This window comes from Euprymna scolopes, chromosome 35 (assembly GCF_053919585.1).
Source record: "Euprymna scolopes isolate OS-2025 chromosome 35, ASM5391958v1, whole genome shotgun sequence".
Classification (NCBI taxonomy): Eukaryota; Metazoa; Mollusca; class Cephalopoda; order Sepiida; family Sepiolidae; genus Euprymna; species Euprymna scolopes.
This window is the reverse complement of record NC_136516.1, coordinates 69835043-69857493: the sequence shown is the minus strand read 5'-3', so window position 1 is coordinate 69857493 and position 22451 is coordinate 69835043. Positions and strand designations below refer to the sequence as shown.

Below are 22451 nucleotides of genomic sequence, written 5' to 3'. Positions count from 1 at the left end.
GTGAGAGCATGTCTAAAAGGATTGATCTTTTAAGAAATCAAAAGGGAATGCAATTCCATCCTAAGCATTTATTAAAGTAAATGTCTTGTTCTGTGTTATTAGTCTCGTTTAAGTTTCCTGGTTCAATTATTCTTTGTTCAATATAGCATTTAGTGCAATAAAATGTATAAAATTTGTTTGGACCATTTTTTTCTTTTTTTTTTGCTCACGAGTGTATATTTGAAGTATTACAGGGTAACCAAAAACAAACAAAAGCTAAATGGAGAACGGAGAAAAAAGGGCCAAAGGACCTAGTGTTTTGATGTGATGTTTTGAATATAATAAACTAGTTATGACCAAAGTTTCATTTAATTCGGACAAAACACTAAGAAACGGGGCCTAATTAGAGTTAGGACCCGTTTTTTGGGAGGGGGTTCACCCTGTATAAACTCTCTCTAAAATACATAATATGTAGATGAAATAGTTATCTACAAAAAACGTGTTTCTATTTATAATCGTGGCTGACTATACCAGAATTCGAACCCACGATCACAAATCTTGTAGTCGGGTGCGTATATAGTTACGCCACAAATACTAGTTTCTTGCTTAGGAAGTAAGGACGTAATGTCTTGTTATTTTTAGCGATTATTATTTTTCCCCCTTTTTTGGTATGAGTTAGCTCCCCTGGAAGTTTTGGGAGAACTTTCTCCTGATATATATATATATATATATTTATATTTATATAGAAACCTTCTCTCTTTATATATGCATAGGAAGAAAACTCCAGAGAAGCTAACTTCTACCAATTCATTAAAATATCACAGTTCAGTACCTTTAATTACTCTAGTATCTTCACTCTTTGACATTAATATTATATGGAGCTTAGCTGCACGCTCATGCTTAGTTTGAAGTTCAAGTTTAAACCGAGTCTCATTTTCATCTCTTTTAATGAAGGGGACCAACTCTCGAAATATTAATATTAGGATGAACAGTATTAAACACAAAACGGTATAAAAAAGAATAAATATATACAACAGGTAACACACTCTTATCGTCGTTATCGCCTTCTATTACTCACTCGGAATTCTCCCACAGGTCATCATCAGCGATTATTCACTGACAATAACCAGTGGTGTTCCCTGGAGTTCGAGTGAAAACAAATCTTCTCAAATTCCCAGTACTCTTCACTTCTTTCGTTAACATTGAAAATGTCGTTGCGTTATCGCAAAAGTCGCTTACCATTGGTTTCTCGCTGGTAACACCCATTGGTATTCTTTGGAGTTTGGGTGACAAACAGCCTCTGCAAAGTTCCAGTATTCTCTGCACTCTTCAAGTGGCGTACTGATTAGTACTCTCTCATCGATCGTTCCATCCTCCATGACTATTTGGTGTGGTGCCAGCCGAGGCCGACGTCACCATTAGGGAGGGGCGCAGTTAACATTTTTTGCGGTTTCAGTTCTCATGGCTTCAAGCGGTTGTGTTCTGTTTGGTTTATTTCATTCCTATTTAGTGATAGGGCGATTCCTATATTTTTCCCGACTCCGATACAATTACCGATTCTTTTCAAAATTCCTGGTTCTGATATAATTACGGATTCTGATTCTTTTAAAATCTCTCTTTAGCTATATAGTTTTTTTTATATATAATTTTCGGATTACGGCAAGAACACATGCAATATATGCATGTATTATATAATACACTTGTGTGGGGAATGGGAGTGATCTGCATATTTTAGTTTTACTATTAGTTTAAAATAAATACATGTTTATCATTTTATAATTAGCACCAGCAATGGAAAATTAAGTTTTAAACAAAAGCAAATAAAAAAAAAATAACAATTAAAAAGAATTGTTTTTGGCATCGGAAAAATAGGCAGAATTCATTTTCCGATCCCGACACCGATTTTTCCGATTCCGATTAATCGCCCTAACACTAATTGTATTACACTTTCCATTTGTCTGGTTCATATTTTAAATTTCCCGACTTCCACAAGAGGTCTGATCACGTGATCATCAAAAGAATACGCGTTCTTTATTGTGGTTATCTTTTAAGCACCTTATAAAGATATCAGTCAATATAATATCAATTTTATCGTATCTACTCAAGTTGTATCCACAAAGAGTGCGGGGACAATAAAGCACAATAATGCAATTCACCGAGTTCGTCATAATTATTGCCACATAAACCACAAACGGTCGGACCACACAATCATCAAAAGTCGGCTTTTTTTGTTGTGGGTTTCGATAGTAGAAAATCATCTTTTTCTTTCTTACTGTATAACTTATTGAGTTTTCGGGTTATGTTAATTCCTGTTAGCAAATTATATACTAATCCTCTTAATCAATTATTCATGGCAACCTGTTCAACTGATCTCATTTCATTAAATGTCAGGAGGGTCTCATGCATGCATAAAAAACCGACATTTTCACAATAATGTATGGAAACAGTTTGTCCTAATAAACTGTCAATCCCTTTATTACATGTTAATAAAATATCAATATAAAAGTTAGTTATTTTCCAGAATTTTATTCAAATTCATGCGATATTCACGAAGTTATGATATTTTATTCTTTGTCAAGGAATTTCCACTGTCCATCATTTTATTAAAATGTTGTATTATTCTGTTGTCCATCATTCTCTTAAAATGTTGTATTAGGGCAAAAATACAATGTCTAATCATGACAACTTTATTTTGTATTATATTTTTCTGTCAAAGAATAATAAACAAAAGCACATCCTAGATACTAAGCCTCAAATAAATGAATTATTTATCGCCATATCCACCATTTTTTTAAATAACTTTAAACAACCCACCGAGGAAGTCAATTGTTTGATCTTGAAAAGGTGTTATAGCTCTGGCGACATCAACCATTTTCCTCCACAAGGAATCCTTTGAAATAAATTGTTCTCCTCCCTCATAAACCCCTCTTTTCAATATTAACCAGAGATATTCAATGGGTTAAGATCTGGAGAACACAATGGCCAGGCCATGAGGGTTTCTCCAATGAGGGTTAATGTGTTGGTTGATTGTTGGGTTAGTTGGTTGATTGTTGGGTTGATGGTTTGATTGTTGGACTTTACGGCAAGTCAATCGTTGATGGGTTATTTTATGTCGAAATCGTACATATTTTGTATAAACATTTCATTACAACACAGTACATATTTATAAACATTTTTAAACATTTTATGTTTATATGTGATTAGCACGCGTTGCCCGGGCAAAAGTGTAACATATTTCTATTAAAATTACTATCTTTCTATCGTCCCCCCTTTACCCTCCCCCCCCCCCACACTTTTAAACATTTGATTAACAGGAGTCACTTCCTCTTATTCATCAAAACAACTATATTTTTTACGTTTCTGAATTTTTGAGATGAGGATCGATTATCCGTATCATTTAGATTCTTAAAGCTACTGTTCTCATCTTAAGTGTGAATCTCACAACGTTCACTCGATGTAACCTGCTACCCCCATGGATTAAATAAAAGTTTGTTTTTTTACAAAGAGGGTTACCACTTATCAAGGCCTGGAGGCCATTCGAGGATAAGAGTTAATGGCTATACATTAGTCAATGGGATTATAGCATAGTAATCATAAGTAGTGGAGATTTTGTAAATTGGATTACTTAGGCGGATGGTTCATCAAGAACTTGTTTACGTTGGACTTGAAGACAATCAAATTGTATTCAGCTGAAAAGCGGGCAAACGGAAGAGAGTTCCACAGGAGTGCAGTTCTAAAAAAGAAGGGTTATTCATGGAATCTACGTTTAGGTGTAGGCACAGATAAAGAGTGTGGGAAATTATTGATAGTGGTTTGGGCTAGACGAGTGTTTTTCGTGAAAGTTTGGTGAGCACTTGTCATGAAAATAACGATTAAGCAGAGACAGGCTCGCAGGGTCGCTTCTGTGGGGAAAGAGGTTGCAGGATAGAGAAAAGGGCATCCCTCACTAGACTACGAAGTCAGTTTTGAACTCTGTCAAGGCCAGATAAGCAGCTTCTTGTGGCTCCTGCTCAGGTGTAATAGTACTCCATCATTGGCTGTACCTGGCTTTTATATAGGTAGAGAACTGCATCAGGAGTGAGATATCTACTGGAGCGGTAGAAGCATCTGCAGATACCCGAGTTCGACAGAAAGATTCACGAGTTTGATACGATACACCTTAAAAAGGTCGGCGGTTACATTGACTGAATGTAACACCATAGATAATTACATTAGCGTAAAAACTCCAAATAATGCGAACTGTATTTTTTCTTTTCTTTATATCTCTTATCATCTAAAATATTCCATGTACGAACAAACAAGATTATCAGAGTTTTAGTAGTGTATATAAGACTGTAAACGTCAAACATGCACAAGAAATAAAACATTGTTTTTCTTTATAAATTACGTACTGAGGTCTGCGAATAAGCAAATGTTTTCTTTTTTACTGTGTAAAATAATCTCAATATTTTGCTCGTGTCTTCTTTCGTTACAGTTTTAACAGTTGCGTCAAATATTAAAGAAAGCTGAAAAAAAAAGACACAAAAACACAATCCATCAGTAAACGTCCATTACATTCTTGTTCTCTCGTTTTATAGTTATGTACACACGCCCCCACCTCAAGGTAGTCTATTCTTAACCATTCATTGCTTTTACACCCCACCCTCATCTCCCGGTATCTATTCTCCCGTGTCTACATTCGGAGAAGCATGCTTTGTAGGCTTTACCAAATATCCATAATTTATTTAATTTTTTTTCTAAATACACAGACAATAAAAAAATATTATTTTTCTGAATTTTTGGCACGATGATTGATTATTCGTATTATTTGGATTCTTCGGACTATTGCTCTCATTTTGAGTGTTATTTTCACAAAGGCCCGTGGCGTAATGGATAAAGTACTCGGTAAAATTCAGTTGCAAGTTACACTCTTCTGGAGATTGAAGGTTCAATCCTCAGTGCGGGTGATACTCCAAACAAACAATTGTGAATTACTTAGGACTTCTACCCCAATCATGGTTGACGAAGAGCATGCTCCCCTCGTGGGTTAAATAAAGGTTTCCAATCAAAATTCCGTGCAGATTTCCTAGTTCAACAGAGATTCCCGAGTTTGACAAGCTGCACCTGAAGAAGGTAGGAAGTTATATCGACCGAAACGTTGTGAAAATAACATATAAGATGAGACCAATAGTCCGAATAATCCAAATAATACGACTTTCAAGCATGGTAAATTTATTGACCGCTTTTCATGTGACATGCATTGGATTTGTTCCAATTCTTTACTAAAACGATAAACTTGCTCTTTTTTAACCTAGAGCACGTGGTACAATTGGGTTAAATGTGATTAACTACTTTTAAGATCTTTAAAACCAAACTGCTCTCTTTTCACCACCAACACTTTGATCCTCGCTTTGTCACAGTTGAAATGAGTGTATTTCCTTGAAAAAGTCTCTTAATTTGATAAACTCCTAAGATTGGCTTTCACTCTAAACCTGAAATGAAAAACATACATCATTTTTTTCTCCTAAAGCCGCTGACGCAATCCTCTACCTGTAGAAAAGTGAGATATGTCTTAAGATATATCCTAAGATATGTTCTAAAATGGAGCACTTTTGCTCTCTGGGGCTCAGAGCAATGCATTCTGTGTGGGAGAGGTGTTTAAACTATACAGTAAATAGTTAATGTTTTTAACGCCTACAATAAACATATACAATAAAATATATAATAAACATATGGGCAGTTCTTTAAAACAGACTACTATCTCCAAGCTACAGTTTCCTCCGTCGCCGCTTCTTGTCGTTAATTCCTCCTCGTAGACGCTGGAATAAAGAACCTTTCCAATACCGGACACATGCGAACCAACGCAACAATAAATGGGCATACTAACTAGAAAACTATCTGGGAAACCAATGCCAACACTAGAATATTCAGATTTATAGGATATGATGGCAACTATTGAGTCGGACAAAAGGTCCTTCGTTTTTGTTATTATTTTCTAAAGCATCAAATTTAAAAACATAACCGCGTTCAGCGATTGATTTGAAATTGGAAAGTTTGTTTAACTATGGCTTTCACTTGTTCAGTATCGATCATTTTCGGTTGATCAGGAAGAAGAACATCTCTCACTGAAAGATTTCCTATTCGAAATTGAGCAAGCCATTTCTGACACACACACACACACACACACACACACACACACACACACAAACACACAAACACACAATAACAGCATTCACCGCACACACATGGAATATCTTTATGCAGGTTTCTGTAGTTTTTTTTAAACCTTTATTGTAGTAAAAAGCATCAGGTGTGTCGGTAGTTCTCTGGTTGATTTACCATTTCAAAGCCTGAAATACAAACAAATATGTGTGAACTTCTCTACTCAGAGGTTTGTTATTACACAATGATGTCAACATTCTGGCTACATCAAATACGGGGATTGAAGAATAGGAGAATAGAACAAAACATTTACTTTCAGATCTAAATTAAGATTTTTATGACAGCAACGGATGGAAAACGGAGAGGAAAACTAAAATGAACTGGGAGCTGACAATTGAGAGAGATTTGGTTGCAATTCGGTAGAAATTGGAGGGACGCTGTGGGTCTGGCTTCAGATCGTAAACGATGGTATATTTTGACTGCCTCATGTGTCTCTGGAGGGAGTCAAAATATACCATCGTTTTCGATGGCGCGAAAATTCTTAAGTTTGATCAATACATAATTCCCGCGTTTCCCTAGGACGACTTTTTCTAAGTCACAGATATTTAAAGTTCAACTGATCGGTCCATCGTGCCACTTAGTGCATAACTAAAAATACACGCTGGGAAAATGGCCGTTCGTAAGCTATTCTTGCTTTTTTTTCGTGCGTGTGTAATTTATCTGATTGGATCAAAAGATTTGCTAAAATAAATAAATAACGTCAAAATATCCAAATGTCTTGATAAAAAAAAACAACACGCTATAATAATCGCATTATTCACGTTTAGTTTCACAAAAGAATTCGTTCTAGGCATCAAGTTGTAACGAAAGCTCTGTCCGTTTTTAAGGTTTATAAATTATCACATGTATTTAATGCTCTTTATTAACTCAGTTTATACTTCTTTCTTTTATTCGAATTATATACTGTTCTGACTTAAATGCACAACACTTTGTTATTATTGTTTTCTTTTTACTTTTGAAAAACTCAATCATGTTCTGCAAAGCCAAAAAACAAAAACAATATTCTTTCTCTACAAAACAACCAAACTAAACACTATAAATAAATATAAAGATACAGGGTGGGTCACAGGAACCGGATGTTTTTAAGAAAACCAAAATTTAGCGAATATTTCGACAAAAAATTTATAATGTACATAAAAACATTTACTAAACTAGGCAAGGAGCGTTCTAAAAACACCCGTTTCTCGTGACTCATTCTGTATAAATAACTTGAAGCATAAAAACTTTTACCAAAATGATTTTTTTTTTTATATAGGCATCACCACTTATAAAGGCCAAGAGGCCACTCGAAGATAAGAGTTAAAGAGTGTACAGCAGAAATTGGACAATATAGTAACCGTTAGTAATGGAAATTCGGTAAATTTGTTAACTTATGTGGAACGGCTCATCAAAAACTTGTTTACGTTAGACTTGAAGACACACATATTGTAGTCAGCCGGAAAGCAGGAAAACGGAAGACAATTTCATAGGCGTGCAGTTCTAAGAAAGAAGCTTTGCTCATGGAACCTACGTTTAGGTTTAGGCACAGATAAAGAGTGGGGGAAATTATTGATAGTGTTTGCAAGACGGGTGAAAGTTTGGTGAGGGGGGATCATAGAATAGAGCTCATCCGAGCACTTGCCATGAAAATAACGATAAAGCAGAGACAAACTCGCAACATCTCTTCTGTGAGAAAGAGGTTGCGGGAAGAGAAAAGGACATCCCCTACAAGGCTACGAAGTCTATTTTGAACTCTATCAAGGCAGGACAAGACCTTTCTAGCAGCTCCTGCCCAGATGTGACAGCAGTACTCCATCCTTGGACGTACCTGGCTCTTATATAGATAGAGAATTGCATCAGCAGTGAGATATCTACTAGATCGATAGAAGGCTCCCACCATTTTTTCCAGTGGTCTTGGCAACAGATTTAATGTATGTGTTCCATTTAAGATTAGGAGTAAAGGTCAAGCCAAGAAGCTTGTCAAAACACGAGGTCTCCTTGTCAAAACACGAGAGCCATTCATTTCAATTGATGCCAGGTGGGGATCAGAGTGTTGATGATGTAAAGATAAAAGCTTGGTTTTAGATGCATTAAAAGTAACAAGCCACCTCTTTCCCCATTGGACGACTTGCTCAAGATCATAAGAGAGAGAATCAGAGAGAACTTAGTCATTTACGGTCTTAGATGTGCTACCATAGATAGTAGTGTCATCAGCATAGATGTCAACAAATGATATAAGGATGTGATTTGGAATATCATTAATATAGATCAGGAAGAGAGTTAGGCCAAGGATGGACCCATGAGGGACTCCAGCATTAATACTAAGAGCTTCTGACTTCTGACCATCAACCACTACTCTTATGAATCTATCAGAGAGAAATGATTTAATAATTGAGAAGACATTTCCAGCTATACCGTAGCTGGAGATCTTGTGAAGTAAACCTTTATGCCATACTCTATCAAAGGCCTTTGATGTCAAGAGCAATTGCCATAGAAAGGTAGCCTCTGTCGAGAGATTCGCTAATCCTATGAGATATAACTGTAAGCACATCTGCTGTAGATCTAGCAGAACGGAAACCATATTGCATGTCACTAAGAATGTTATTTTTGCTGAGATGGTTGATTACTTCTCTATTTAACACAAATTCCAGCAACTTACTCATGACGCACAGGAGACTTATTGGTCTGTACTGTGAGGGAGATGAGCGATAACCTGAATTCTTAAATACGGGGTATACTGATGAGATTTTCTAGGGTGACGGGAAGCAATTCTCCTTAATCCTTAAGACAACGTTTAAACAGTTTTGTAAGGATGGGCGTTAGTTCTGATTGAACCCTAAAGGATTTGATATGCCGTAAAACAAAGTAACCAAACGAAACACCATGAATAAATATCTAAGATATAAAGACCTTTAATGGTAAAACCTTATTTCTAAAATTACCTGATTTAGCATTAATAACCCAAAAATGGTTGATATGCCGCAAAACAACCAATCGAAGTATCTTATAGTGCGGTGGCAGAAGTGTTGTCCCCGGGGAGCTGGTCCCCATTTCCCCTAATCTCTCCACACTAGAAAATGGCCTTGTGCCTAATTTGCTCAGTGGAGAAGCAAATAAATACCCTGCAATCAAAGACCATTGCCCTTGCGGCAATCTTCTGGTCCATGTAGGGGCAACCCTACATACCAGTGTGCAAATCACTATCCAGCTCCCATTTCCCACCTCTCGGAAGCTGGTCCCCATTTCCCTTACTACTCCCCCTCTCTCTCTCCACATTAAAATAAAACGGCCTTGTGCCTAATTTGCTCAGTGGGAAGCAAATAAATAAAACACACATTAACACACTCTTGCACTTTCTGACACAATGACTGCAGACATGTCATCTGCAAGCTATTGGTTGAGCTCAATCTTTATCGACTCTCAGAAGTATTTTAACTTTATTTTTATTTGTATTAATATCCCCTCCTCCTCTTATCTTGTTACTTAATTTCTTGCACGCCATAATCACGTTGTCATACCGGTCCCCGTTGGATCACCGAAGTTAAACTTGGTCAGTACTAAAACGGATGACCCTTTGAGAAGTGTAGGATGTACGTGGAACCTCGGCAGTGATTGTGGGTGTGGTCCGAGGAGATAATGTCGTGCACTCCGTCCAGTTTGTTTTCCAACTCATTAAGACCAACTTTAAAAAATTAAAACGTCATACAAAAAGGGATAACGTTTATTTTATTTTGTACGTCAACTCGCTAATTAGTAGCGTTTTGTCAATGTAATTTTTCCAATAAATAAAAACAAATTAATATTACTTATATTATTCGGAGAACTGTTCTCATCTTGGATATTATCTCACAACGTTTCGGTCGATGTAAACTCCATCAACGGAACCCTTTATATATAAGCTTTAAACAAAATCTTTGGAGCCATGTCGAGTTAGGAAAATAAAAATAATCATTTGAGGGGAACGAAAAATCTGTTGATAAAACCGATTTAAGAGTAATTAATAAATTAGTGAAGAAAACGATTAAAATAAACCTTGTGTGTGTGTGTGTGTTTTTTTTGTTTGTTTTTTTTTCGCTAATTTATTAATTTATTCTTAAATCGTTTTTATCAATTAATTTTTCGTTTCGCCTTAAATAATTATTTTTATTTTTTTCCCCACTCGGCATGACTCTAGGTATTTTGTTTAAAGCCATTATAACCATTTCTATTACTAAAAATCTTTATATATATATAATTATTTTTAATACCTACAAGCACTAGTGTTTCATCCTTTCGGGAATCATCAGTGTAGGGAATAACGATGACAGCCAGGTGGAAGATTCGAACCCAGCCACAAAGCCATCTTTGATCCCATTAGCAAGGAACAAACCACGTGGTTAACATTAATTTCTAGAAATACAGTTGAAATTAACATTATATTAAACCAGACGGCTAGAGTGATCTTATGATAACATGATCAGCACATGTGAGCTTAATTGGCCGACTTTAATTTCAACTTAGAGTGCTCAACAGTAAGTTCTTAAAAGAACTGACATAATTATTACTATAATTATTTTTTTTATACCTACAGACACTAGTGTTTCATCCTATCTGGAATCATCAGTGCAGGGAGTTACAATTACAGCCGGTCGGGAGATTTCAACCCAGCCACAAAGCCATCTCTGACTCCATTAGCAAGAAACAAATCACACGATCAACGTTAACCAACTACGACTCTGCCTGAGGATATTGTAAACAGAACGGTCAGCTGAAATCAATCGTAACTTTTAGCCAATTAGAATAATTCAATTTATAGAGGCCTAAGCGTTTTTTCCCCATGTTCTCGCTCGCTCGATCTTTCTAGGTAAAAATATCTATTTTTCTCGACTTTAATTAGTTCAGTTAATAATTGAGTTCAGTTAATAATTGAGTTCAGTTAATAATTTAGTGATCAAATAATAACCATAATAAAATAATAAATAAATTTAAAACATAAAAAGGTACTTTTGCATTTACCGACCCGCGGTTTCCACAAAATTTCTCGAATATGCTCGGACGCTGACGGGAATAACCAGAAACGGCCGGTCGCGAAACCTTTAACCGTAACGAGAAAATTATAATGATAAACAGGAAAAACATGGAAATACTATAAATAAAATTACAAACATGCATCTAACCCGACTCTTACCATAACCCTAAGCCCCAACCGTAACCTGCACAATTAAAATTAATATTTTATTTCTTCTAATTTATAAAAAATAAAAGTAGCCTCCATAGATTCATATTATCTACAAACAGACAGCGCGTTCGAAAAAAAAAAAAAATCGAAGAACGCTTCTTGGCCGACTTTTTCCGGTTATTTTTGTTTGCTGCTGAGCGAGCCCGAGCCAACTTTGTGGAAATCGCGGGGTCGGTCAATGGAGAGGCACCCATTAAAAAAAATAAACATACAGTTTCAAATACAAATTTGGTGAAATTTATTTATTTATTCAATAAATTAAATAGTTTAAAAAAACATTTTTATGTTTTCAATTCTGCGGTGCTTTTTTAAATATAGAAATAGTGACTCTTACAATTAAATTCAGCTTTAACTTTTTATAAATAATAATTTGGGTAAAAAACTATATTTTAAACTACATTGAAAGTATTTATGGGATTTGTTGGCGTGCAAAAACTAATTATTATTATTGTTTTAATAATATATATTCCTCATTAATTATTTTCCGAAAAATTGTAAATATTTTTTTACAAGAAAAAAAAATATGAAAGTACAACAACGCCTGGTTAAACGCTGAGTAAGCAGAGCTTGTGTTTAAAGTAAAATAAAATTATTCATGTAAGACTAACCTTGTTCATGCTTAAAGCCAGTTCGCTGTGAGCTCAGGTAAATAAGGTCATCTTGCTTTGGAATACTCAATAATGTTAATCTATTTATCTAGTGCAGCTGCAGCACATATTTAGACCCGTACGAAAATTATTGGTTTCTTTTCAAAACGAGATACTCTTCTGAATAACACACAATTTAAATTACGATGGACCAATCCTCGAATAAAATGACAGCATGAAATAAAGGATGGGGGGGGGTAAAGAATAAAATATAAAGGTCTCGCTTTGAAACTAAGAAGAGATTTTATTCACAATAAAATTAGTTGCAAATTTTTCCCTTTGCGGGCATTAAATTCAAAAAACGCCAAGGTAACATATAATGAAAAACATAATACTGGTTCTTATAATGAAGATGTCATATCCATCCATGAACAAATATAATAATAAGATTCAAAATAGTAGTTCCTAATCTCACTCTCATATGCAACAGATTTTAGGAGCGTACTGACAAATTGAAAGCCAGTCAGGCACGTGCCTTTTTCTTTTTTTTTTCATTTAAAGTCCTTTTAGAATTTTCTCTCCTCCATTTGCGTGCAAACCGTAGACATGCAGATGGATTTCAGAAGTATGGCCGCGTCGCATATCCGGGGTATTCTTGCCGGGTTTTCTTTGAAGGAGGCTCATCAAAATTCCATTTTCAGTGCCGGGCAATGAAACGAAGGTTCAATCTCCACGTCGGCGGAATTTCAAAAAAGGCTGAAATCCGCGCTGAGCTCATGACGTCATCACGGAGCTAGCATTTCCCTTTTCTTCCAATTAAAGGGAGTTTCGTACAAACTTAAAATATACGAAACTAAGAATAAAAAAAGATACAAAATACAAAAAATCAAATACAAGAACCAGATAAAAAATAATAAATGCAAACAGGGGGGGGGGGATGCACCATTATTGGTACAAAAAAATTCCAACAAGATCATAACGCCAATACGATCCCAAAATGGCCGCTTTATATTTTGAAGATAAAGACGTCTCTGTTTTCATTTCTTGCACCAGACCAATTTGTTTATTTTACAATAAGACATTTTTGGAGGGGGTTATTTAAAGGCAATAGGTGTGGTCCTTATTAATTCAAGCTCTATACCTTAGTTTTTCTTGTTTCATTATGATGACCGTCGTTGGTTGTCTAATGATAAAGAGTGTTTATTTAGCTCCTTTCCAGATTAGACACATGTGTTATATATTGAGACCCTACGCCGGTAAGTAGAGATTATGTTAACTAGTATGGAATTCGGAAGGGTTTCATTAAGAACATGTCAGGACGGCCTGCTGACGAACAGAGGTAAACCCATTGTACCTAGCGTGATTGATGTGATGGTTCAGAGGTCAGCTCCCTAGACAAAACACGCTAGAAGCAGGTGTCCAGATCACATAAGAATCGATCATGTGTTTGAGGACTGGAACAGAATTTCGAGCAGCTTTCATTTGAAGAAAAAATTTACCGATTAGAATACATTTTAACATTTTAAAATTTTACTGCTTTCTGTTTACATTGGGGGAGGAGGCGGAGGTGGTGTTGGGGCACGCGCGTACCCCAACACAACCCCCGCCTTGTCCCTCTATGTAAACAGAAAAAGGTACTTCTTCAGTTTAATTAACCGGTTTTCTGTAAGTAACGCACGGACATTTACCGATTAGAACACTATTTAACATTTCTCGGAGATTTTACTGTTTACATTTAATCCCCCTCCCGCAAAAAAAAAGAACGAAAAACATAAAAATGTTTGGTGCTTATATTTTTGTAAATCGCATGAAACACTACGTAAAAAAAAAAAAGTACTGTAGCGTATTTTTTTTTTTAATTTTGTTTTAGACAATTTTTTCTTCGAATTTTAAATTGCCGCTAATGAAAAAAAAAAAAAAGAAAAAAGTTTTTTAATTCTGTTCTGAAAAAAAAAGAAAGTCTTTCCGACATTACCTCCCCCCCCCCCACTTGGAGTGCTTTTCTTCTTTTTCGTATAATTTTAAATGTTCCACAAAAGATTCGTACGCTATGTGAAAAGGCAGTTCTCTATGTGAAGACACATTCAACAACCGAAGCGAAGCGTAAACAGAACATGCAAATATCTGTGCGTGAGATCGCCAAACTAATCAAGAACCTTGATTCCAGTAAAGCAACTGGCCCTGACGGCATTCCAGTGCTGAAAAAGCTCCAACCAGAACTTGCCCCCATACTTACAAAACTATTTAAGCGTTGCCTTAAAGAGAAGTGCTTTCCAACACCCTGGAAAACCTCATCAGTATGCCCTGTATTTAAGAATTCAGGTGAAAAGTCATCTACCTCTCAGTGCAGACCAATAAGTCTCCTGTGTGTCATGACTAAGTTGTTGGAATCCATATTAAATAGAGAAGTAGTCAACCACCTCAACAGAAACAACCTTCTTAGTGACAGGCAATATGGTTTCCGCTCAGCAAGATATACAGCGGTTATATCTCATAGGATTAGTGAATCTCTTGACAAAGGTTTCCTTTCCAGGGCAATTGCTCTTGACATATCGAAGGCCTTCGATAAGGTATGGCATAAGGGCCTACTTCACAAGATTTCCAGCTACGGTATCACTGGAAATGTTTTCTCAATCATTAAATCATTTCTCTCCGATAGGTTCATAAGAATAGTGGTTGATGGGCAGAAATCAGATGCCCACAGTATTTTTTTTTATTTTTTATTCAATTTTTTTTTATTCAATTTTCACCGCAAACAAGGCACAGTGCCACTTTGAAGCAGGGGGCTACTATCAGGGACTTAATTAGCGGGGTCATTATGAAGGGAGATGAGTAGAAAGATGTTTGTTAACATTACACTTGAACTTCTGCATATCAGTGCAGTTGGGAAAGCAGAATCCCGGAAGAGAGTTCCAAAGACCCGCAGTTCTGGGGAAGAAACTATTGGAGTAAAAGGCTTTCTTGCACCTAGGGATCTCTACTGTAAAAGGATGAGACTTAGTAGCTTGTCGGGTTTGTCGGGGGTAGTTATGTCGGGAAGGTACAAGTGTTTGCAGTTCGTCAGAGCATTCACCATTAAAGTATTTGTAGAACAGGCAGAGGGATGCAACATCTCGTGGATGGGACAGAGGCTGAAGCCTAGATGACAGTTCAGGACCTATCAGGTTGGCAACTCTCTTTTGAACCCTGTCCAGGAGTGAGAGACAAGCAGCAGATGCACCAGCCCAGATGTGACAACAGTACTCCATACATGGGCGAATGGTGGCCTTATAGAGGTATAGGATACTGTTAGACGTAAATAGTTTTCTAGCACGGTAGAGGGAGCCAACCTTCGTTGCAGCAGCCTTGGCAATGCTCTCAATGTATCTATTCCAGTTCATATTCCCTGTAAACGTTAGGCCGAGGAGTTTAAAAGAAGTACTTTCAGGCAATGTGTTCTTGGCCATTGCTATTGGTGGTAGAGAAGGTTTCTTGTAGTTATTGAAGGAAACAAGCTTAGTCTTAGCAGCATTGAATGTGACCATCCATTTTTGTCTCCATTCCACTACAGATTGAAGGTCATCCTCTAGTGTTTCTGCCATTTCCTTGGATATGTGTTCATTTGTTTTCCCCTCATATCTGTTATAAAGAGTGGTGTCATCGGCAAATGTACCCACCTCTGAAACAATTTTATCAGGGAGGTCATTTATGAATATCAGGAATAATAGAGGTCCAAGGATAGACCCCTGAGGTACTCCCGCATTTATGTCATATTGTTTGGATGTACGACCGTCGAGGACAACTTTGATTTTTCTATTACTTAAGAAGGATTTAATTACATTATGAATTCTTCCAGTGATTCCATATGATCTAATTTTCCTTAGAAGACCATCGTGCCATACCCTGTCAAAAGCTTTAGATATATCAAGGGCCACCGCTCTACCCTCCCCTGTTTTGTCCTATGAACGGTACATATGTTCAGAAACTACAGTTAAGATATCTGCTGTTGAACGGGCTTGCCTGAATCCATATTGTTTGTCAGTCAGGAGTTTAGCAGCTGTTATGTGCTGGACTTGGGCTTGATTAACTAAGGACTCAAATATTTTGGCGAAAAGCGGGAGGAGGCTAATGGGGCGATAATTTAGTGGGTCAGTTCTTTCACCAGAATTCTTGAAGACTGGTACCACAGAGGCGGTTTTCCAGCAGTCGGGAAAGCAAGATTCGTTAAGGCATTTATTGTAAAGTTTGGAGAGAACTGGAGCAACCTCGGCAGAGCATTTTTTTAATAGCACAGCCGAGATGAGATCTGGTTCACATGCCTTTGAGGTGTCTAGGTTTTTTATAATAGCATGTACCTGAGAAGGGGTGATTTTCAAATCGTCTAGTGTGGCGTCTGTTCGCAGAGAAAAATCAGGGAGGGAGTGGTGTACCGAGTTCAGTGTGGAGTTAGAGGCAAACTGACTGGCAAGCAGATTAGCCTTGTCAGTTGCCGTGCAAGCAACCTCATGATTGTTTGATAGTGGAGGAATAGTTGAATGTCCATTATTTACTACGCTGTTGTAGATTTTCCAAAAATCCCGGGTTCCTAATTTCTGTGCTTCGATGCGTTTTCTGGTGGTTTCAGAGTAATCTGTCTTAGCTGTCTCTATCACTCTCTTACAATTATTTCTAGCTTCTATAAACTTCTGTTTATTTGAGCTAGACTTATGTCGGTTGAATCTGTGGAACGCATGCTGCCTTTGACAAATGGCAGCTGCACAAGCAGAAGTAAACCATTGGGGAGAGTGGGGCTTGCTATAGAACTTCCGTGCAGGAACATGTGCTTCAATTGCAGTTTTGAACCATTCAGTGGTCTCATTTGCACACTGTTCCGCTGAAAGAGTAAAGATATTTTGCCATGGGGCATCTCTGATTAGTTCCCTGATGGCTTCCCAATCAGCCTTTTTGTAATACCTCGTTGTTTTGAGTAGTGGGTCTTCAGTTTTAGGGCGAGAATTAAGGCTGATTTCTACCATTATCACAGCATGATCAGCATTCCCGAGTGGGCTGTGGGCATTTGTTGTACAGTCATTGGGAACCGTTGTCAGAAAGAGATCTAGAAGTGAGGCATGTTGATCTTGCTGGTCTGTGAAACGTGTTGGAAATGTAACCAACTGAGATAGGGAATGCTGGAGTCCCTCAGGGGTCCATCCTGGGCCCAACTCTCTTCCTGATCTACATCAATGATCTCCCAAAACACATACTTAAATCATTCGTTGACATCTATGCTGATAACACGACCATCTATGGCAACACATCAAAGGCCGTAAATGACAAAGTTCTCTCTAATTCTCTCTCTTCTGATCTTGAGCGCATAGTACAGTGGGGGAACAGGTGACTGGTCACTTTTAATGCATTCAAAGCGAAGCTTCTATCTTTACATTATTAACGCTCTGATCCCCATCTGGCATCAATTGAAATGGATGGCTCTCGTCTTGGGGAAGCTACATGTTTTGACAAGCTTCTGGGTTTGACCTTTACTCCTAATCTGAAATGGAACACGTACATCAGGTCTGTTGCCAAGGACGCTGGGAAAATGATGGGATCCTTCTACCGCTCCAGAAGATATCTCACTACTGATGCAATTCTCTATCTATATAAAAGCCAAGTACGTCCAAGGATGGAGTACTGCTGCCACATCTGGGCAGGAGCAGCTAAAAACAGCCTATCCTGCTTTGACAGAGTACAAAATAGATTTGTGGTTTAGTGGGGGATGCCTTTTTCTCTTCCCTGCAGCCTCTCTCCCACAGAAGAGACGCTGCGAGCCTGTTTTATCGTTATTTCCATGGCATGTGCTCGTCTGAGCTCCAATCTCTCGCCCCCCCTCACCAATCTTTCACTGGCTGAAACTACTGTCAATAATTTTCCCCACTCTTTATCTGTGCCTAAATCCAAACGTAGATTCCATGAGCAGATCTTCTTTCTCAGAAATGCACGCCTGTGGAACTCTCTTCCGTTTGCTTGTTTTCCACCTGACTACAACTTGGATGTCTTCAAATCCAACATAAACAAATTCCTGACAAACCGCCCCCTTAAGTAAGACACTCTATCAAATCTCCAATACTAATGATTACTACAATACTATCTCATTCATTACCGTACACACAATAACCCTTATCCCTGAGTGGCCTCCGGGCCTTGATAAGCGGTGACCCCCATGTAAAAAAAAAAAACTGTAAAATGGCGGAAAGTAGTTCGTGAGTTCAGGGGTTAATAGCATGGAAACGGTAAATTTGCCCCAGGTTTGATTATCAGATTCGTTGTCAGCGACCTCGATTACCCCTAAAAAAACAAATTAGAGTAGTCGGTGTTCTGTTGTAACGTAACCCTATATTTACCCTTTTTTTTTTTTTTTTTTTTTTTTTTTGACAGAGTTTCTAAGTAAAGCATTACTTACTTATCTCCACACAATCAATGCAGAAAGTAAGCACGCAAAAGGGCCGTAATAATGTTGAAAAATAATTTCTCAGGGTTTCTGAAATCGAACGTGATGCCAGGTGTTTCGGGGGGGGGGGCATCTTTAATTGTTATCTTTTAAGCGAGTTTTTCGTAGTATTGGCTTGCCATTCTTCGCATTTTTATTAAACAACCCTTTTTTTTCTCTCTTTTATTTGGTTTTGAATAATGTGTCTGTTTTTTATTATTAATATTTGATCGTCGCTGATGAGCAGTCAAATAAATCAAATTCAATATTTTTGTTGAGTTGCGAAAAATACATGAGACGATAAAGAAAAAAATACAGGCATTCGACGAAATTAAAAATTAAAACATAAACAAAAATTACGATTGTGGACTGATTTTTGCTTTGGTTATTGGGATGCAACAACCTCCTGCAGTCCTCCTGCACATATGCTCTGAAGCCGGAAACATAACTTCATTGAGCTTGTTTTTTTAAACAATTTGGACGATATTATAAAATACTTAAAAATATTTTTATATAAACTCAGGAGTAATATGTAACTGTATATAGAAAAATATAAGATGTTTTGAAAAAGTTTTTAAGGATTCCCATTAATATTTAATAACCGAAAAAAGGTTGGCATGCCGCAAAACGTGCACACAGTAGTTATGTCGATATTAAAGGTGTGTTCAGTGTTTCAATTGCGTAGGTCGTTTCGTTTGCTACTTTGTTTTATTTTGTGTTTTTTTTTTCTAAGAAAATGTGTGTGTGTGTGTGTGTGTGTGTGTGTGTGCGTGTGTGTGTGTGTGTTTTGTAGCAAGGTTCGTCATACCTACTCGCTTTTTATAATAAGGATGTTTATAAAACTTGATTTTCTAGTTATTGAATATCACCTTGGTGCTATTAGTTGACGACAGGCTGCGGGGAATGCCTCTCTCTATTCTAAACTTTCAATAGTCCGTTTTTAAATGTAGGCTGCTAAATTGTCAGTGAAGGGAATCGCCGTTGCAACCTTAGCTCTCTCTCTCTCTCTCTCTCTCTCCAGCCGCTCCTAAACTAGTCTTTCTCCCCACCCACTTTCTACTGTTGTTCAATGTACAGCATCCATACACACCGACGGACGGGGAAGTACTAACTTCGCTAACAGTCAGTCCCGACAAGTGGTGGTAAGTTTCAGTAGTTAATTTTAATGCACTTTTTTAATTAAAACATATTTTTGTCTATGCTTAAGCTTTTACACCCCCCTATATATATATATATATATATATATATATATATATATATATAAGATTTATTTTACAAGTTTGATTTATATTGTTTGACGTCATTTTCTTGTTTGCGATGCAAACAAGTTATTTTACTATTTTTGCATTAATTTAGATTTGAACTGTTCGGACTACAATCCTCATCTTGGTTGTTATATTCCTAACTCTTCGGCCAATATAAAATCTAACTTTTATCGAGTGCATCCATTTATTCAAATTTGGGAACCCCCTCCTGCGCGGATCCAAACCGTCTCGTATCTAATCTGGGAATGTTTATGTCAAATGCACTAGCCGATGTTCAACTATTAAGTTCTCAAGTCCGAAAGTAGTTCGAATACTCCAAATAATGCAAATTTTCAATCCTTCTTCTCTAAAAAAAAAAAAAGGGGGGGGGTGAATAAAGTCTGAAAGATAATGTTTAGATTTTAATAAAATAATCGTCGAATGTTAAAAAAAAAAAAAAATGTGGAATAATTTCTTTATTTTGCAATGAAACGGTTTCGGCATTACATCCAAACAACTTTTGTACTAACACCTTGATTGCATTTATTTACTAATCCTCTCCCCCGTGAGGACTGGATGTGACCGGAGGTCGAACTTAATATGGGTGTGGCCATAGCAGCACATTTTTGTGTCCGCCACCAATTACAATCAAGCATCTGTATCACGTGGCCCAAATTCTGCAACCATTTGAAATTGAAGAAAAATCGTCTGCTTATAATATTTTAAAAATGAAAAACTAATATTTTTTTCGTCTGCTCTGAATATTTGCCTAGTTTACAATTTTTAAAAATTATTTTTGTTTGTTTTTATTTTACTTTTCAAAATTAGAAATACTTCTGGTGCTATACTTCATCTTTTCTGTCCTCTGCCGGTGAATGAGAAATTCTTTTGGACTACGGGTTGGCATTCCCCTGCGAGGGCTTTGAACTGAACGGATAGGCCTACTGCAATTTTATTGTAATATTTTTTTTTTTTTTTTTTTTTAGTAACTTTTATTCTGTGTTTGATTTTAATGTCGACAAATACGGTGCATTAAATACATGTCTATGTCTAAATTTTATATTTTTGGTTTAGTTTAACTTGAATAGAAACAAAATACACAATATTATGTTTTAAACCGATATTTTAAAAAAGATTTTGGAAATGTAATTTGATTTTACGATATCACTGGGTAAATCATTAATTGAATGACATTGTTATAAAACTATAACTACTGTTGAGAAATCGTCATAAAATTATTCGATGTAAATGACTTTCGAAACTTTCAATCCATAGTTTAAGAATGTAAGCCAACACTCGACGATTTAAATCATTTCAAATGTTAAAGTCATTCTTTTGTTTCAAAAACATTAATATGACTGACTTGTTACGAATAAACCGAAATGCATTCTGGTGAATTTAATTTCGTAATTAAATTATTTCATGTGTACTTATACAGAGTTCAAATCGTGCTATTTTCACGGTATCTTTTGTTTATTAAATTGTTAGATGAAAGTACTGAATAGTTACAACACACCCTTTTCTCTCGTCTCGCTCGTCATAAATTTTGATTACTTGATTAATTTACGTGGTTTTTGGGATATGGAATCAGTAAGTATGTTTTATTATTATTATTATTATTATTAAGTCGGATTCTAAATGACCTTTATATATAATATATAGCTTATTTGTTTTAATGCCCAAATAGCATGTAGACCAGTGGTTTTCAACCCTTTTTTTTACTCATGGACCCCTTTCCCCTTCTTTTTATCTTGGTGGACCCCTTCATAACTATTGGTCATAAGACAATCTTCTATTTTTCACTCATATAAAGTTTGAGGTTTTAATAATCAAAGAAATATATAATTAAGCTTTATTTTTAAATGAAAACTAATTTAATGCAAATAAAGTATTTTACAACAACTATAATAATTATGATGATAATAAGTTTTATGTTTTGCCCGTGAACCCCCAGAAATATTCCATGGACCCCCTAGGGTCCATGTGGACCCTGGTTGAGAACCCCTGATGTAGACGATAAACGCACAAGGTGTACAAATATGCGTTTAGCGCTTAAATGCGTTTTAATCATTAAGATATAGAGGAAGTTTGCTCAAATAACATTTTCGATGGGGGAAGGCGTGTCTTATCCTGCCGCCGAATCATCAGTTTGTTATGTCTGATTGTGAGGATGAAAAATGTCAAATCTTAAAAACTTGCCTAAGCATTCTTAGCGCATTGAAAAAGTATCATTTGCGTTGGCTTTTTTTTTTTTTTTTTTTTTTACTAAAAAAAAAAAAAAAGCCAACGCAAATGATACTTTTTTAGTTTTAATAAAACTTCATTCTTCTCGTGCCGAGTGGAACAGAAAGTAAAGTTGTGTCTACGTAACAAACAAGTGGAATGCAGAAAAAAATAAAATATTTATTGGAAGTTGGTCGACAATAGAAAACAGCCGGGGTATAATAGAATATCGTTCAATTGTATTATAGGGACTGTTGGAATTTCTTGCTCGTTTAACTTACCAGCCCAAATGTTGGATAAAATTGTGTCAACTTCATGTTTCTGTTTTCACGTCGGTGTAACTTTAATAATTAATTTTTATTTATCATCATCATTATTTATTTACAGGATGTATTGAAGCGGTAGGCTTTCAAAGACGCTGCCATGTTTTATCGACTAATCTGTTAGATTAGTTTAGGCAAATTAGTCAAAGTATACGGTAATGTAAACTATTCTCTCTTTCTTGGTTCGTTCGAAGAGTTTATTGGGGAGGGGGCACCTGAACTCGAGGTTAGTGATAGAGTTTAGGGATAGTATTG

The 22451-nt window shown here is 36.4% G+C and overlaps 1 protein-coding gene across 6 annotated transcripts in view; it reads left to right on the top strand.

Moving 5' to 3' along the window:
* The window catches only part of LOC145259910 (sodium/calcium exchanger 2-like), a 323080-nt gene that overhangs the window by 178432 nt on the left and 122197 nt on the right, over window positions 1-22451 (top strand). For 2 of the 6 annotated variants that reach the window (XM_080117844.1, XM_080117842.1), the window contains exon 1: window positions 19311-19548. The exons of 2 other annotated variants lie outside the window; for them this stretch is intronic. The gene's annotated coding sequence lies outside the window, so the exon portion shown is untranslated. Of the gene's footprint in view, window positions 1-19310; window positions 19549-22451 lie in introns of those variants that run through there. 2 more of the 6 variants (XM_080117846.1, XM_080117845.1) reach the window with 1 other exon arrangement.